The sequence below is a fragment of the Idiotropiscis lumnitzeri genome, chromosome 19, assembly GCF_059441095.1.
Source record: "Idiotropiscis lumnitzeri isolate Australia: NSW breed Sydney's pygmy pipehorse chromosome 19, RoL_Ilum_1.0, whole genome shotgun sequence".
Taxonomy (NCBI): domain Eukaryota; kingdom Metazoa; phylum Chordata; class Actinopteri; order Syngnathiformes; family Syngnathidae; genus Idiotropiscis; species Idiotropiscis lumnitzeri.
In genome coordinates, this window is record NC_142409.1 from 2,476,145 (window position 1) to 2,491,858 (window position 15,714).

The 15,714-nt window shown below is 43.4% G+C and overlaps 7 non-coding genes across 7 annotated transcripts; all 7 read right to left on the reverse strand.

Annotated features, from left to right (window-relative positions):
- Positions 1–430: 430 nt before the first annotated feature.
- On the reverse strand, positions 431–512 carry trnas-aga (transfer RNA serine (anticodon AGA)). Its single transcript has one exon. It is a non-coding gene; the product is annotated as a tRNA-Ser (tRNA).
- A 1,591-nt stretch (positions 513–2,103) lies between these two features.
- Positions 2,104–2,185, reverse strand: trnas-uga (transfer RNA serine (anticodon UGA)). Its single transcript has one exon. It is a non-coding gene; the product is annotated as a tRNA-Ser (tRNA).
- Positions 2,186–3,676: 1,491 nt separating this feature from the next.
- Positions 3,677–3,758, reverse strand: trnas-aga (transfer RNA serine (anticodon AGA)). Its single transcript has one exon. It is a non-coding gene; the product is annotated as a tRNA-Ser (tRNA).
- Positions 3,759–5,349: 1,591 nt separating this feature from the next.
- Positions 5,350–5,431, reverse strand: trnas-uga (transfer RNA serine (anticodon UGA)). The gene has a single exon. It is a non-coding gene; the product is annotated as a tRNA-Ser (tRNA).
- A 5,483-nt stretch (positions 5,432–10,914) lies between these two features.
- Positions 10,915–10,996, reverse strand: trnas-aga (transfer RNA serine (anticodon AGA)). Its single transcript has one exon. It is a non-coding gene; the product is annotated as a tRNA-Ser (tRNA).
- A 1,592-nt stretch (positions 10,997–12,588) lies between these two features.
- Positions 12,589–12,670, reverse strand: trnas-uga (transfer RNA serine (anticodon UGA)). The gene has a single exon. It is a non-coding gene; the product is annotated as a tRNA-Ser (tRNA).
- Positions 12,671–13,886: 1,216 nt separating this feature from the next.
- trnas-aga (transfer RNA serine (anticodon AGA)) lies at positions 13,887–13,968 on the reverse strand. The gene has a single exon. It is a non-coding gene; the product is annotated as a tRNA-Ser (tRNA).
- Between the last annotated feature and the right edge of the window lie 1,746 nt (positions 13,969–15,714).

Sequence of the window (15,714 nt, forward strand, 5' to 3'; positions counted from 1 at the left end):
TAAGACAATGGATTATTAATACATTGTGTTCTGCACACTTGTCGATACTTGACATTTAAAATGGGACTGATACAATGGGAAAAGTGTCCTACCGTGCTAATCGGAATAGGTGGTGGGTTTATGGAAATAAGAACATTGTGTACTACACACGTGGGGATAAATTCCACCCTTGTTGGACCTTAACATATCAAATTAAGATGATGCTATTGGAAAGGTGTTTGACCTCTTTGGATATGGGAATGGTACTTTGGTAATATAAGAAGTTTTCGGAAATTTGTATGTCGTTAAATTGTGAAAGAAACACGGTCCTTGTCCGACAAAACGGGGTTTGCAGAAATGCAACCGATCCATGTATATAAATGGGAATGTTACGTGATATGTTTTATTAAATTCTGATATTAGAACATCAAGTTCCCTTCTAAAACGTACACGTTGGTGGCAGGATTTGAACCTGCGAGGGGAGACCCCAATGGATTTCTAGTCCATCGCCTTAACCACTCGGCCACACCAACACAATGTCCCATGCACAGGTGCCATTTTCCAAGTACAATACAGATATTGCTACACTGCAGAAAACCATAAGCCACATGCACTCACACTTCCCTTAGAAGCAGATGAGGTAGCCGACTGTTGAAGGAGATAGGATACTCATCCTTGTTGTTCTACATTGGTGAGTATGAATTCCATCTTTCTCGTGTCTTGGGAATTCCGATGCTTTTGTTCTGAGAGGGAATGTGTTCTACCTTGTCCCTCTGGATCTGTGGAGGTTTCTCCGAAATTACACGTGGCATTCAGAAATTTGAATCAGTCTTGACATTGCAAAAGATCCTTAGATTCTCCTCTGAAAAGCTCACTTTGGCAGCAGGATAAGAACCTACGAGGGGACACCCCAGTGAATTTTTAGTCCATCACCCTGACCACTCGGCCACACCAACACAGTTGCCCTCCAGAGGTGACATTTTCTGACGACAATACTTATTTTGCTAGGGGGCAAAATTCCATCAGCCCCAAGCACTCACTTTGATTCCATTGAAGCAGATGACGTTGCCGACTAATGGAGGAGAGAGAATACTCATCCTTTGTTTTCTGCATTTGTGAGTATGAATTCGATCTTCCTCGTGTCTTTGAAATTCCGATGCTTTTGTTCCGTGAAGCAATGTGTTCTACATTGTCCCTCTGGAGCTGAGGAGGTTTCTCCAAAAACAGGCACGGTTTTCAGAAGTTTGAATCAGTCTTTCATATCCAAAAGAACCACGTTTTAAATCCAGTCCTGCTACAATTGAAGGTAGTTTACACTAATACAATGTTTCTTGACCGACAAAAGGTTCCAACTTGAGATGAGGTGGCTGAGTGGTTAAGGCAATGCATTGCTAATACATTGTGTTCTGCACACTCGCCGATACTTGACATTTAAAATGGGACTCATATAATGGGAAATGTGTCTTACCGTGTTAATCGGAATAGGAGGTGGGTCTATGGAAATAAGAACATTGTGTTCTACACAAGTGGGTATAAATTCCACCCTCGATGGACCTTAACATATCAAATTATGATGATAATATTGGAAAGGTGTTTGACCTCTTTAGATATGGGAATAGTACTTTGGTAATATAAGCAGTTTTGAGAAATTTATGTCGTTAAATTGCCAAAAAGAAACACAGTCCTTGTCCGACAAAGGGCATTTGCAGAACTACGACCCTTCCATATGGATAAATGGGGATTTTACATGATATGTTTTGATAAATTGTTGAAGACCCTAATCTGATATTAGAAGATAAAGTTACCTGCGGAAAGATACACTTTGGTGGCAGTATTCGAACATGCAAGGGGCGACCACAATGGATTTCTAGTCCATCGTCTTAACCACTCAGTCATCACAGTATGCCAGTTTTAGGTGAGATTTTCCAAGTACAATACAGATTTTGCCAAATTGCCAAAGATCCATAGTCCAAACACTGTATTCGTCCAACAAAACACAGTTTACCCTAATGCAACCATTCTTGTAAAATAATGTGGATTTTATATTTTGCATGATGCGATTTGTTCAACTGTTGAAAAGTCTTATCAGATGAGAGAACACCCGGTTCTCCTCTAAAACACCCACGTTGGCAGCAGGATTTGAACCTACGAGGGGAGACCCCAATGGATTTCAAGTCCATCGCCTTAACCACTCGGCCACACCAACAAAGTGTCCCCCTTGCAGGTTACATTTTCCAAGTCTAATACAAATATTGCTACACTGCAGAAACCCATCAGCCACATGCACTCACTCCTCCTATTGAAGCAGATGAGGTTGCCGACTGTTGAAGGATCTAGAATACTCATCCTTGTTGTTCGACATTGGTGAGTATGAATTCCATCTTTCTCGTGTCTTGGGAATTCCGATGCTTTTGTTCCGTGAGGCGATGTGTTCTACCTTGTCCCTCTAGATCTGTGGAGGTTTCTCCCAAATTACACGTGGCATTCAGAAAATTGAATCAGTTTTTTAATTGCAAAAGAAATTAAGTCTAAAAACAGTCTTGTTCGAGCAAAACTGGGTTTGTAATGTACTTCAAGGAGATGTGCTAGGGGGCAGAAATCCATCAGCCCCAAGTTTGTAATGTCCTTCAAGATGTGGACGCTTATCTGATAATATAAGCACTCTTTTTGATCCCAGATGAGGTTGCCGACTAATGAAGGAGATAGAATACTCATCTTTTGTTTTCTACATTTGTGAGTATGAATTCCATCTTCCTCGTGTCTTTGAAATTCCGTTGCTTTTGTTCCGTAAAGCAACGTGTTCTAGGTTGTCCCTCTGGAGTTGTGGCGGTTTCTCCAAAAACAGGCACGGTTTTCAGAAGTTTGAATCAGTCTTTCATATAAAAAAAAAAAAACAAGGTTTAAATCCCGTCCTGCTGCAATTGAAGGTAGTTTACACTAATACGTTTCTTGACCGAAAAGAATTTCGAACTTGAGATAAGTTGGCTGAGTGGTTAAGACAATGGATTATTAATACATTGTGTTCTGCACACTTGTCGACCCAAGGGGGGGGCATCATACGTCACTCGTTGACTTTGAATGGGAAAATCGCCGCCTAGTGGAGAAAAATATATAAGCAGGAGCAGAGGTGGCTGTATAGTATTACCTGCCACCTCGTCTCCCGGCTCCACACACTCAATGGACAAAATGAATGAGAGAACAAGCCACGCCCACTTGACAACACGGAGAAGAGAATTTTCCTCTGAAGGCCCACCCCACCTTGGGGGGGTCGGGGGGGGGCATCATACGTCACTCGTTGACTTTGAATGGGAAAATCGCCGCCTAGTGGAGAAAAATATATAAGCAGAAAAGTGTCCTACCGTGCTAATCGGAATAGGTGGTGGGTTTATGGAAATAAGAACATTGTGTACTACACACGTGGGGATAAATTCCACCCTTGTTGGACCTTAACATATCAAATTAAGATGATGCTATTGGAAAGGTGTTTGACCTCTTTGGATATGGGAATGGTACTTTGGTAATATAAGCAGTTTTCGGAAATTTGTATGTCGTTAAATTGTGAAAGAAACACGGTCCTTGTCCGACAAAACGGGGTTTGCAGAAATGCAACCGATCCATGTATATAAATGGGAATGTTACGTGATATGTTTTATTAAATTCTGATATTAGAACATCAAGTTCCCTTCTAAAACGTGCACATTGGTGGCAGGATTTGAACCTGCGAGGGGAGACCCCAATGGATTTCTAGTCCATCGCCTTAACCACTCGGCCACACCAACACAATGTCCCATGCACAGGTGCCATTTTCCAAGTACAATACAGATATTGCTACACTGCAGAAAACCATAAGCCACATGCACTCACACTTCCCATAGAACCAGATGAGGTAGCCGACTGTTGAAGGAGATAGGATACTCATCCTTGTTGTTCTACATTGGTGAGTATGAATTCCATCTTTCTCGTGTCTTGGGAATTCCGATGCTTTTGTTCTGAGAGGGAATGTGTTCTACCTTCTCCCTCTGGATCTGTGGAGGTTTCTCCGAAATTACACGTGGCATTCAGAAATTTGAATCAGTCTTGAAATTGCAAAAGATCCTTAGATTCTCCTCTGAAAAGCTCACTTTGGCAGCAGGATAAGAACCTACGAGGGGACACCCCAGTGAATTTTTAGTCCATCACCCTGACCACTCGGCCACACCAACACAGTTGCCCTCCAGAGGTGACATTTTCTGACGACAATACATATTTTGCTAGGGGGCAAAATTCCATCAGCCCCAAGCACTCACTTTGATTCCATTGAAGCAGATGACGTTGCCGACTAATGGAGGAGAGAGAATACTCATCCTTTGTTTTCTGCATTTGTGAGTATGAATTCGAATCTTCCTCGTGTGTTTGAAATTCCGATGCTTTTGTTCCGTGAAGCAATGTGTTCTACATTGTCCCTCTGGAGCTGAGGAGGTTTCTCCAAAAACAGGCACGGTTTTAAGAAGTTTGAATCAGTCTTTCATATACAAAAGAACCACGTTTTAAATCCAGTCCTGCTACAATTGAAGGTAGTTTACACTAATACAATGTTTCTTGACCGACAAAAGGTTCCAACTTGAGATGAGGTGGCTGAGTGGTTAAGGTAATGCATTGCTAATACATTGTGTTCTGCACACTCGCCGATACTTGACATTTAAAATGGGACTCATATAATGGGAAATGTGTCTTACCGTGTTAATCGGAATAGGAGGTGGGTCTATGGAAATAAGAAATTGTGTTCTACACAAGTGGGTATAAATTTCACACTCGCTGGACCTTAACATATCAAATTATGATGATAATATTGGAAAGGTGTTTGACCTCTTTAGATATGGGAATAGTACTTTGGTAATATAAGCAGTTTTGAGAAATTTATGTCGTTAAATTGCCAAAAAGAAACACAGTCCTTGTCCGACAAAGGGCATTTGCAGAACTACGACCCTTCCATATGGATAAATGGGGATTTTACATGATATGTTTTGTTAAATTGTTGAAGACCCTAATCTGATATTAGAAGATGAAGTTACCTGCGGAAAGATGCACTTTGGTGGCAGTATTCGAACATGCAAGGGGCGACCACAATGGATTTCTAGTCCATCGTCTTAACCACTCAGTCATCACAGTATGCCAGTTTTAGGAGAGATTTTCCAAGTACAATACAGATTTTGCCAAATTGCCAAAGATCCATAGTCCAAACACTGTAATCGTCCAACAAAACACAGTTTACTCTAATACAACCATTCTTGTAGAATAATGTGGATTTTATATTTTGCATGATGCGATTTGTTCAACTGTTGAAAAGTCTTATCAGATAAGAGAACACCCGGTTCTCCTCTAAAAAGCCCACGTTGGCAGCAGGATTTGAACCTACGAGGGGAGACCCCAATGGATTTCAAGTCCATCGCCTTAACCACTCGGCCACACCAACAAAGTGTCCCCGTTGCAGGTTACATTTTCCAAGTACAATACAAATATTGCTACACTGCAGAAACCCATCAGCCACATGCACTCACTCCTCCCATTGAAGCAGATGAGGTTGCCGACTGTTGAAGGATCTAGAATACTCATCCTTGTTGTTCGACATTGGTGAGTATGAATTCCATCTTTCTCGTGTCTTGGGAATTCCGATGCTTTTGTTCCGAGAGGGAATGTGTTCTACCTTGTCCCTCTGGATCTGTGGAGGTTTCTCCGAAATTACACGTGGCATTCAGAAATTTGAATCAGTTTTTTAATTGCAAAAGAAATGAAGTCTAAAAACAGTCTTGTTCGAGCAAAACTGAGTTTGTAATGTCCTTCAAGGAGATGTGCTAGGGGGCAGAAATTCATCAGCCCCAAGTTTGCAATGTCCTTCAAGATGTGGACGCTTATCTGATAATATAAGCACTCTTTTTGATCCCAGATGAGGTTGCCGACTAATAAAGGAGATAGAATACTCATCTTGTTGTGATATGCCTTAACGTGTCCGTTGCTACATAGTTGCTATGGTCCTTTTATGTTCTGGTCTTTTATGATGTCATATAGGATTGATTCCTTGAGTATTTAAGAGCAAGTTATTCAGAGACACATCGTCAGTACGTTAAGCTTTCTTCATGTGAGGATGTCAGCCATTTTCCATGTGTTCTTAATCCAGGCCTGCTTGTTATTACTTGGAATTTTGTATATAAAGACTTTTACGTCGCCACCTCCGTCTCCTGTCTGCTTTTGGGTCCAAACCCCTCTCCTCACGTGACAGCACGTACTGACCATCATGGACCGAGCAGACCCAGAGGACCCAATCCACCGCGCCATGAGGGCACAAGGGGCACTGCTCGGCCAGCACGACCAAATCCTGAGGGAGGTTATGGAGTCTATTCAGAACCTCTCCAACACCGTCAACTCATTGACTATCCAGATGACGTCCAGCGCTTCACCACAATCGTCATCACCCACTCCGGCCCACACGTCCAATCAAGGAGTGACCGACTCACCCGCTACTGCTGTGCCTTTTCACCGTGAACCCAACATTCCGCCACCTGAACATTATTCTGGGGAGGTAGGAGCCTGTGTCCAATTCCTAGTAAACTGTTCCTTGGTTTTTGAGCAACAAACTTGCGCGTTTTTGCATGATCGCGCCAAGCTGGCCTATGTCATTAACTTGCTTCGGGGAAAAGCAGGGAAGTGGGCCAATTCCTTGTGGGAGTCAAAGTCAGAAACATTGAGATCATTTTCTGCTTTTTCTGAGGAGATGCGCAGAGTCTTTGATCAGCCCTTCCGTACAGAGTCTTCAGGCAAACGACTATGGGCATTACGTCAGGGCTCACAGTCAGCTGCAGAATATGCCATAGAGTTCAGGATTTTAGCCTCTGAAACAGGATGGAATGAGGCAGGACAGAGAACAGCCTTCGTTTGCGGACTGTCCGAAGAGCTTCAAGACGAACTGTCTACACGGGATGAGCCTGAGTCCCTCGAGCAATTAATCTCCTTAGTGATTCGGATTGACAACTGCATCAGAGAATGCCGTCGCAGTGCCAGACCTGCCCACCCTAACTCCCCTCACACGGCCATTCCGCGACGGATCGCCCAGCCTTTTACAAGCACCTTGATGCCTGCTTCTGCCGGGGAAGAACCCATGCAACTTAGCAGAACTCGCCTCTCCCAGGAGGAACGCGCCCGGCGGGTTGCGCAGGGTCTTTGTCTCTACTGTGGAAAGCCTGGGCACTTTATCAATCAGTGCTCACTCGTACCCAGGGGTCCTCTTGATACCACAGAACGCCGCCTTAGGGTGAGCGACACTAGAACCTCTACTGAACCTCCTCGTCGCATTAACTTGCATGCCACTGTCTCCTCCCTCATGCATGATCAACCTTCAGAGAGGCAGGATACGGAGACCATCATCCCCTCTTCATGTTTCATCAGGGCGGCTGTGTGGGACATTGAGCAAGCCGTCTTGCAGGCCCAACAACAGCAACCAGAACCTGGCTCGGGCCCTCCGGATCGACTCTTTGTCCCAGATTCTGTCCGCTCTCAAGTCCTGCAATTGGGACATTCTTCCAAGTTGGCTTGTCATCATTGAATTGAACCCTCCAATTCCTGCGGCAACGCTTCTGGTGGCCCCGAATGGCTCAAGATGTGAGGGAGTTCGTCGCTGCTTGCCACACCTGCTCTCGGGGGAAGCCTTCTCACCATCGCCCAATGGGTCTTCTGCAACCCCTGCCCATCCCCAGCCGCCCCTGGTCCCACCAGTCGGTCGATTTCGTCTCTGGCCTGCTGCCCTCCGAGGGAAATACGGTCATACTGACTGTAGTTGACCGTTTCTCCAAGTTGGTTCACTTCATTCCATTACCCAAACTTCCTTCCACATTTGAGACGGCAAACATCCTAGTGAACCACGTCTTCAAGCTTCATGGCATCCCCATTGACATTGTTTCTGACCGGGGTCCCCAGTTCACATCCCAGGTATGGCAAGCTTTCTGTAAAGCTCTGGGAGTGTCCTCTAGCCTGTCTTCAGGTTATCATCCCCAGACCAATGAACATCAGAGAGAGTCAATCAGGTTCTGGAGTCATCCCTCAGGTGTGTTTTGGCCCGCCGTCCTGCTTCCTGGAGCCTACACCTACCATGGATCGAGTATTCCCACAATTCCCTCACCTCCTCATCCATGGGCATGTCTCTGTTCATGGTCGCATATGGATATCAACCTCCACTATTCCCTTCCCCGGAACAAGCGGTCGCCGTTCCCTCTGTCCGCGCTCATCTGCGGCGTTGCCATGCCGTATGGAGACATGCCAGAGCCGTCCTGTCCCGCACAGCCCAGCGCAACCAACAACTGGCCGATAGACATCGATCTGCGGCCCCTGACTATCGCCCAGGGCAAATGGTTTGGCTATCCTCCCGTGACCTTCCCCTCCAGACTGATTCCCGCAAACTAGCCCCCAGATTCATTGGACCGTTTGAGAATGAGAAGGTCATTAAGATAAGATAAGATAAGATGTCTTTTATTAGTCCCACAATGGGGAAATTTGAGGTGTTACAGCAGCAAAGATATAGATCACACAGAGTCGGCGGCGTAATGTAGCCGTTAATGTATAACATTAGCAGCAGACATTCATAACAATGCATGCAAATATACACAGTATAAACCTATCTAGTTTAAGGAAACACTCCTAATGTCTGTCCATTATACAGAGGGGGAAACACTGTAATGATAAAAACTACTAAATGATTGAAAATACTGCAATGATAAAAATATTGCAATGATAAAAGTACTGTGATAGTAAAAGTACCGCAATGATAGGAATACTGCAATTATAAAAGTACTGCAAGGATAAAAGTACTGTAATAGTGAACGTCCTGCAATGGTAGAAATACTGCAGAGATAGAAGTACAGTAATAAGAATACGGTAATGTAAACAAAATACATCATTGGTCAATATTTAAGTACACCCTTGGCTGAAAGTGCAGTAGCGGTTTATATTGCATCCTAGGACTGCACAATTGCACTAATGCCCGCCCGTTTGTAGGCCTGACCCAATGTTCTTGTTAAAAAGTCTGACAGCAGTAGGCAGGAAGGAGCGCCGAAATCTCTCTTTGGTACAGCGAGGGTGTAAAAGTCTATTACTGAAGGAGCTGTGAAGTGTTCTAAGAGTGTCATAGAGTGGGTGGGCTGGGTTGTCCAGCATTGATGACAGTTTTGCCGTCATGCTCCTGCCCCCCACTGAGTCCACAGAGTCCAGGGAGCAGCCCAGGACAGAGCTGGCCCTCCTCACTAGTTTGTCCAATCTCTTTTTGTCCCGGCCCGAGATGCCTCCTGCCCAGGAGACCACTCCATAGAAAATGACCGGTGAAACCACCGAGTCATAGAAGTTCCTGAGGAGTGTTCCCCGAACGCCAAAGGACCTCAGCCTCCTGAGTAGGAAGAGTCTGCTCTGACCCTTCCTATAGAGAGCATCTGTGTTGTCGCTCCAGTCCAGTTTATTGTTCAGATGAACACCCAGGTACTTGTAAGTTGAGACCCTCTCAACGTCTGTTCCCTGGATATTCCCTGGATATTCACTGGTGCAGGTGGAGAGTGCTGACGCATTAACCCTTCTGCTGTCCGTTTGAAGCTCCCGGCCTCCCTCCAGGTCCACCCAACTTTTCATGTCTCCCTCCTGAAGCCAGTCTCCTCCAGCCCCCTCAGTCCTCCTCCCGAGCTCCCCCCTCCGCCACTGGACGTTGATGGTCACCCCGCTTACATTGGGAAGAAGATTTTGGATGTACGTCGGCGTGGTCGGGGTTTTCAATATTTAGTTTACTGGGAGGGTTACGGCCCTGAGGAGCGTTCCTGGATTTTGAGATCCCTCATCCTGACACCCTCTCTGCTACGGGACTTCTACCGTGAGTTCCCTCACAAGCCAGGAAAGGCACCAGGTGGTGCCCATTGAGGGGGGGTACTGTTGTGATATGCCTTAATGTGTCTGTTGCTACACAGTTGCTATGGTCCTTTTATGCTCTGGTCTTTTATGATGTCATATAGGCTTGATTCCTTGAGTATTTAAGAGCAAGTTATTCAGAGACACATCGTCAGTACGTTCAGCTTTCTTCATGTGAGGATGTCAGCCATTTTCCATGTGTTCTGAATCCAGGCCTGCTTGTTATTACTTGGAATTTTGTATATAAATACTTTTACGTCGCCACCTCCGTCTCCTGTCTGCTTTTGGGTCCAAACCCCTCTCCTCACGTGACACATCTTTTGTTTTCTACATTTGCGAGTATGAATCCCATCTTCCTCGTGTCTTTGAAATTCCGATGCTTTTGTTCCGTAAAGCAACGTGTTCTAGGTTGTCCCTCTGGAGTTGTGGCGGTTTCTCCAAAAACAGGCACGGTTTTCAGAAGTTTGAATCAGTCTTTCATATACAAAAAAAACAAGGTTTAAATCCCGTCCTGCTGCAATTGAAGGTAGTTTACACTCATACGATTCTTGACCGAAAAGAATTTCGAACTTGAGATAAGTTGGCTGAGTGGTTAAGACAATGGATTATTAATTCATTGTGTTCTGCACACTTGTCGATACTTGACATTTAAAATGGGACTGATACAATGGGAAAAGTGTCCTACCGTGCTAATCGGAATAGGTGGTGGGTTTATGGAAATAAGAACATTGTGTACTACACACGTGGGGATAAATTCCACCCTTGTTGGACCTTAACATATCAAATTAAGATGATGCTATTGGAAAGGTGTTTGACCTCTTTGGATATGGGAATGGTACTTTGGTAATATAAGCAGTTTTCGGAAATTTGTATGTCGTTAAATTGTGAAAGAAACACGGTCCTTGTGCGACAAAACGGGGTTTGCAGAAATGCAACCGATCCATGTATATAAATGGGAATGTTACGTGATATGTTTTATTAAATTCTGATATTAGAACATCAAGTTCCCTTCTAAAACATACACGTTGGTGGCAGGATTTGAACCTGCGAGGGGAGACCCCAATGGATTTCTAGTCCATCGCCTTAACCACTCGGCCACACCAACACAATGTCCCATGCACAGGTGCCATTTTCCAAGTACAATACAGATATTGCTACACTGCAGAAAACCATAAGCCACATGCACTCACACTTCCCATAGAAGCAGATGAGGTAGCCGACTGTTGAAGGAGATAGGATACTCATCCTTGTTGTTCTACATTGGTGAGTATGAATTCCATCTTTCTCGTGTCTTGGGAATTCCGATGCTTTTGTTCTGAGAGGGAATGTGTTCTACCTTGTCCCTCTGGATCTGTGGAGGTTTCTCCGAAATTACACGTGGCATTCAGAAATTTGAATCAGTCTTGAAATTGCAAAAGATCCTTAGATTCTCCTCTGAAAAGCTCACTTTGGCAGCAGGATAAGAACCTACGAGGGGACACCCCAGTGAATTTTTAGTCCATCACCCTGACCACTCGGCCACACCAACACAGTTGCCCTCCAGAGGTGACATTTTCTGACGACAATACATATTTTGCTAGGGGGCAAAATTCCATCAGCCCCAAGCACTCACTTTGATTCCATTGAAGCAGATGACGTTGCCGACTAATGGAGGAGAGAGAATACTCATCCTTTGTTTTCTGCATTTGTGAGTATGAATTAGACCTTCCTCGTGTCTTTGAAATTCCGATGCTTTTGTTCCGTGAAGCAATGTGTTCTACATTGTCCCTCTGGAGCTGAGGAGGTTTCTCCAAAAACAGGCACGGTTTTAAGAAGTTTGAATCAGTCTTTCATATTCAAAAGAACCACGTTTTAAATCCAGTCCTGCTACAATTGAAGGTAGTTTACACTAATACAATGTTTCTTGACCGACAAAAGGTTCCAACTTGAGATGAGGTGGCTGAGTGGTGAAGGCAATGCATTGCTAATACATTGTGTTCTGCACACTCGCCGATACTTGACATTTAAAATGGGACTCATATAATGGGAAATGTGTCTTACCGTGTTAATCGGAATAGGAGGTGGGTCTATGGAAATATGAACATTGTGTTCTACACAAGTGGGTATAAATTCCACCCTCGCTGGACCTTAACATATCAAATTATGATGATAATATTGGAAAGGTGTTTGACCTCTTTAGATATGGGAATAGTACTTTGGTAATATAAGCAGTTTTGAGAAATTTATGTCGTTAAATTGCCAAAAAGAAACACAGTCCTTGTCCGACAAAGGGCATTTGCAGAACTACGACTCTTCCATATGGATAAATGGGGATTTTACATGATATGTTTTGATAAATTGTTGAAGACCCTAATCTGATATTAGAAGATAAAGTTACCTGCGGAAAGATACACTTTGGTGGCAGTATTCGAACATGCAAGGGGCGACCACAATGGATTTCTAGTCCATCGTCTTAACCACTCAGTCATCACAGTGTGGAAGTTGTAGGTGAGATTTTCAAAGTACAATACAGATTTTGCCAAATTGCCAAAGATCCATGGTCCAAACACTGTATTCGTCCAACAAAACACAGTTTACCCTAATACAACCATTCTTGTAGAATAATGTGGATTTTACATTTAAGCATGATGAGATTTGTTCAACTGTTGAAAAGTCTTATCAGATGAGAGAACACCCGGTTCTCCTCTAAAAAGCCTACGTTGGCAGCAGGATTTGAACCTACGAGGGGAGACCCCAATGGATTTCAAGTCCATCGCCTTAACCACTCGGCCACACCAACAAAGTGTCCCCGTTGCAGGTTACATTTTCCAAGTCTAATACAAATATTGCTACACTGCAGAAACCCATCAGCCACATACACTCACTCCTCCCATTGAAGCAGATGAGGTTGCCGACTGTTGAAGGATCTAGAATACTCATCCTTGTTGTTCGACATTGGTGAGTATGAATTCCATCTTTCTCGTGTCTTGGGAATTCCGATGCTATTGTTCCGTGAGGCGATGTGTTCTACCTTGTCCCTCTAGATCTGTGGAGGTTTCTCCGAAATTACACGTGGCATTCAGAAAATTGAATCAGTTTTTTAATTGCAAAAGAAATTAAGTCTAAAAACAGTCTTGTTCGAGCAAAACTGAGTTTGTAATGTCCTTCAAGGAGATGTGCTAGGGGGCAGAAATCCATCAGCCCCAAGTTTGTAATGTCCTTCAAGATGTGGACGCTTATCTGATAATATAAGCACTCTTTTTTATCCCAGATGAGGTTGCCGACTAATGAAGGAGATAGAATACTCATCTTTTGTTTTCTACATTTGTGAGTATGAATTCCATCTTCCTCGTGTCTTTGAAATTCCGATGCTTTTGTTCCGTAAAGCAACGTGTTCTAGGTTGTCCCTCTGAAGTTGTGGCGGTTTCTCCAAAAACAGGCACGGTTTTCAGAAGTTTGAATCAGTCTTTCATATACAAAAAAAAACAAGGTTTAAATCCCGTCCTGCTGCAATTGAAGGTAGTTTACACTAATACGTTTCTTGACCGAAAAGAATTTCGAACTTTAGATAAGTTGGCTGAGTGGTTAAGACAATGGATTATTAATACATTGTGTTCTGCACACTTGTCGATACTTGACATTTAAAATGGGACTGATACAATGGGAAAAGTGTCCTACCGTGCTAATCGGAATAGGTGGTGGGTTTATGGAAATAAGAACATTGTGTACTACACACGTGGGGATAAATTCCACCCTTGTTGGACCTTAACATATCAAATTAAGATGATGCTATTGGAAAGGTGTTTGACCTCTTTGGATATGGGAATGGTACTTTGGTAATATAAGCAGTTTTCGGAAATTTGTATGTAGTTAAATTGTGAAAGAAACACGGTCCTTGTCGGACAAAACGGGGTTTGCAGAAATGCAACCGATCCATGTATATAAATGGGAATGTTACGTGATATGTTTTATTAAATTCTGATATTAGAACATCAAGTTCCCTTCTAAAACGTACACGTTGGTGGCAGGATTTGAACCTGCGAGGGGAGACCCCAATGGATTTCTAGTCCATCGCCTTAACCACTCGGCCACACCAACACAATGTCCCATGCACAGGTGCCATTTTCCAAGTACAATACAGATATTGCTACACTGCAGAAAACCATAAGCCACATGCACTCACACTTCCCATAGAAGCAGATGAGGTAGCCGACTGTTGAAGGAGATAGGATACTCATCCTTGTTGTTCTACATTGGTGAGTATGAATTCCATCTTTCTCGTGTCTTGGGAATTCCGATGCTTTTGTTCTGAGAGGGAATGTGTTCTACCTTGTCCCTCTGGATCTGTGGAGGTTTCTCCGAAATTACACGTGGCATTCAGAAATTTGAATCAGTCTTGAAATTGCAAAAGATCCTTAGATTCTCCTCTGAAAAGCTCACTTTGGCAGCAGGATAAGAACCTACGAGGGGACACCCCAGTGAATTTTTAGTCCATCACCCTGACCACTCGGCCACACCAACACAGTTGCCCTCCAGAGGTGACATTTTCTGACGACAATACATATTTTGCTAGGGGGCAAAATTCCATCAGCCCCAAGCACTCACTTTGATTCCATTGAAGCAGATGACGTTGCCGACTAATGGAGGAGAGAGAATACTCATCCTTTGTTTTCTGCATTTGTGAGTATGAATTCGATCTTCCTCGTGTCTTTGAAATTCCGATGCTTTTGTTCCGTGAAGCAATGTGTTCTACATTGTCCCTCTGGAGCTGAGGAGGTTTCTCCAAAAACAGGCACGGTTTTAAGAAGTTTGAATCAGTCTTTCATATACAAAAGAACCACGTTTTAAATCCAGTCCTGCTACAATTGAAGGTAGTTTACACTAATACAATGTTTCTTGACCGACAAAAGGTTCCAACTTGAGATGAGGTGGCTGAGTGGTTAAGGTAATGCATTGCTAATACATTGTGTTCTGCACACTCGCCGATACTTGACATTTAAAATGGGACTCATATAATGGGAAATGTGTCTTACCGTGTTAATCGGAATAGGAGGTGGGTCTATGGAAATAAGAAATTGTGTTCTACACAAGTGGGTATAAATTTCACACTCGCTGGACCTTAACATATCAAATTATGATGATAATATTGGAAAGGTGTTTGACCTCTTTAGATATGGGAATAGTACTTTGGTAATATAAGCAGTTTTGAGAAATTTATGTCGTTAAATTGCCAAAAAGAAACACAGTCCTTGTCCGACAAAAGGGCATTTGCAGAACTACGACCCTTCCATATGGATAAATGGGGATTTTACATGATATGTTTTGATAAATTGTTGAAGACCCTAATCTGATATTAGAAGATAAAGTTACCTGCGGAAAGATACACTTTGGTGGCAGTATTCGAACATGCAAGGGGCGACCACAATGGATTTCTAGTCCATCGTCTTAACCACTCAGTCATCACAGTGTGGAAGTTGTAGGTGAGATTTTCCAAGTACAATACAGATTTTGCCAAATTGCCAAAGATCCATGGTCCAAACACTGTATTCGTCCAACAAAACACAGTTTACCCTAATACAACCATTCTTGTAGAATAATGTGGATTTTATATTTTGCATGATGCGATTTGTTGAATCAGTTTTTTAATTGCAAAAGAAATTAAGTCTAAAAACAGTCTTGTTCGAGCAAAACTGTGTTTGTAATGTCCTTCAAGGAGATGTGCAAGGAGGCAGAAATCCATCAGCCCCAAGTTTGCAATGTCCTTCAAGATGTGGACGCTTATCTGATAATATAAGCACTCTTTTTGATCCCAGATGAGGTTGCCGACTAATGAAGGAGATAGAA